Raw genomic sequence first — 3,090 nt, 5'->3', positions numbered from 1 at the left:
ATTTAAAAGAAGAAAGAAAATAAGAGATTTGAAAAAGGAAGGAGAATGGCTTTATTTAATGGAAAGAAAAATTCCCCAACTCATTGGGAAATATCTGAAATCAGAAGAAGAGGGCAAGGGGATACCGTAGGGAGATAAAAATTAGTTCGAAGAAGACAAGGGCTGGGCACAGTGGCTCATGCCTGTAATCCCAGCACTTTGGGAGGTGGAGGCAAGAGGATTGCCTGAGCCCTCGGATTGAAGGTCAGCCTGGGCAACATGGTGAGACCTCATCGCTACAATAAATAAAAAAATTAGCCAGGCACGGTAGCGCACACCTGTAGTTCCAGCTACTTGGAAGGCTGAGGCGGAAGGATTGCCTAAAAATTAGCCAGGCATGGTGGTGGTCACCTGTAGTTCTGGTTACTTGGAGGGTTGGAGTGGAAGGATTGCCTGAACCCAGCAGGTCGAGGTTGCGGTAGCCATGAGCATCCCACTGCACTCCAACCTTGGCAAAAGAGTGAGACTCTGACTCAAAAAAGGAAGCTGGGTGCTGTGGCTCATGCCTGTAATCCCAGCACTTTGGGAGGCTGAGGTGGGAGAATGGTTTGCGGCTGGAAATTCTAAGTCAGCCTGGGCAACATAGTGAGACCCAATTTCTAAAAAAAGTCAAAAAAGAAAACAAACAAAAAAAGATAAGGGAAAGGTCCTGGGAGACAAAGAAGCTGTAGTTTCTAAAGTCCGAAAGGTGAGAAGCGTTTACAGCTTGTAAGGAAGGAACCATGCAGACAGTGAGGAATGGAAGAGGGGGGTATAAGTGAATTGCAGGAAACCTGTCCAAGGTCGTGGAGGCTAACATTTGCTCGAACAGAGAAGGAGCAATGAGGTCCTAGAAGCTCAGGCTCCGAGGGCTGAAAGCCAGGGGGCCTTTCTTTTTCTTTTCTTTTTTTTTTTGAGTTGGTCTCACTCTGTCGCCCAGACTGGAGTGCAGTGGCACGCTCCTGGCCATCGCAGCTTCGACCTGCTGGGCTCCGGCAATCCTTTAGCCTCAGCCTTCCAAGTAGCTGGAACTACAGGTGCATACTACCATGCCCAGCTAATTTTTTTATTTATTGTAGAGATAAGGTCTAGCCAAGTTGCCCAGGCGGGTCTCGAACCCGTGGGCTCAGGCAAATCCACTCACCTCAGCCTCCCAAAGCACGGGATTACAGGCTGAGCCACCTAGCCCGGCTGCCAGGGGGCTTTTCTATATAATTGTACTGTTCCTGGCCTAACAAACTGGCTGCTCTCTCCCTCAGAGTCAGTCAGAAACTGGAGGCAGAGGCTGGAAGAAATGGGCATTTGATCTGATACTATGGAATCTAGGAGCCAGTTGGTGGATTCACCCAAAATGCTTGCTCCCCAACAGTACAACTTACTCAGAACTTATATTCCATAGCCCTCATCCACCCCGTGGCTAAATTAACAAGTGTGAGACTCAAGATCTCCTAATCATGTTGACATTTCAGAGCAAATTTTTGGATTTACAACCATGTAGACTTTATTTATTTATTTATTTATTTATTATTATTTTATTTGTTTTTGAGTAGGAGTCTCACTCTGTCGCCCAGGCTGGAATGCAGTGGCACGTTTAGGGCCACCACAGCCTCGACCTTCTGGGCTCAGACGATCCTTCCTGGCCCAGCCTTCCTAGTAGCTGGAAGTACGGGGATGTGCCACCATGCCTGACTAATTTTTTAATTTGTTGTAGAGACGAGATCTGGCCAAGTTTCCCACGCTGGTCTTGAACCTGAGGGCTCAGACAATCCTCTTGCCTCTGCCTCCCAGAGTGATAGGATTACAGGCATGAGCCACTGTGCCTGGTCATGTGGACTTTATTTTATTTTATTTTTTTTATTTTTTGAGTTGGAATCTCACTCTGTCACCCAGGCTGGAGTGCAGTGGCACGCTCATGGCCACTGCAGCCTCACCCTGCTGGGTTCAGGTGATTCTTTTGTCTCAGCCTTCCAAGTAGCTGGAACTACAGGCACGCGTTACCAAGCTCGGCTTATTTTTTGATTTTTTGTAGAGACGAGGTCTCACCAAGCTGCCCAGGCTGGTCTTGAACCCCTGAGATCAGGCAATCTTCTCGCCTCAGACCCCCAAAGTGCTGGGATTACAGGCTTGAGCCACTGCGCCAGGCCTGCCATGTGGACTTTAAATTTTATAATTCCTAAAGGGAGAGAATGGAAGTTACAGCCCTCAAAGGAGCTGGTACATTTAGATATACAACTTTGTTTTTTGTTTTTTTTTTGAGTTGGAGTCTCACTCTGTCGCCCAGACTGGAGTGCAGTGTCATGCTCACAGCCACCGCAGCCTCAATCTGCTGGTTTTAGGTAATCTTTCTGACTCAGTTTTCCAAGTAGCTGGAACCACAGGCATGCGCAACCACCATGCCAGGCTAATTTTTTGACTTATTGTTCAGATGAGGTCTCGCCAGTTGCCGAGGCTGGTCTCGAACCCCTGGGCTCAGGTAATCCTCTCACCCCGGTCTCCCAAAGTGCTGGGATTATAGGCGCGAACCACTGATCCCGGCCTGAAAGTCTCTTTGAAAACAGTGTTTCCCATTCCCATCTGATATCTCCAATTTTTCCCAGAGCCCTCGTGCTTGTCCTATATCTGGTTAAAATAGCTATGGGCAGAATTAAATATTAAATGGTTCCAGCTACTTGGAAGGCTGAGGCAGAAGGATTGCCTGAGCCCAGCAGGTAGAGGCTGCAGTGGCCTTGAGCGTACCACTGCCCTCCAACCCGGGTGACAGAGTGAGACTCCAACTCAAAATAAATAAATAAATAAATAAATGGAAGATTCTAGAGAGAAAATTACCTTTCATGTAAAAACAACAAGGATTTTGTAATGAGAACACAAAACCAAAACATCTTTCTTGTTTGACATTTCTGATGAACTCTCACAGTAATTTTACTTGTAATTTCTAACTAAGGGTCTACACTTGACATGTAGATCATGGTTACCGTAGGATCCAGGATTAAGCTACACAAATAAGAATAGCTCTTTTTTTTTTTTTTGAGTTGGGGTCTCACTCTGTCACCCAGACTGGAGTGAAGTGGCCGC

The sequence above is a fragment of the Carlito syrichta genome, unplaced genomic scaffold (assembly GCF_000164805.1).
Source record: "Carlito syrichta isolate Samal-C Ts95f unplaced genomic scaffold, Tarsius_syrichta-2.0.1 Scaffold303102, whole genome shotgun sequence".
Taxonomy (NCBI): domain Eukaryota; kingdom Metazoa; phylum Chordata; class Mammalia; order Primates; family Tarsiidae; genus Carlito; species Carlito syrichta.
This window is presented reverse-complemented; position numbering follows the sequence as displayed.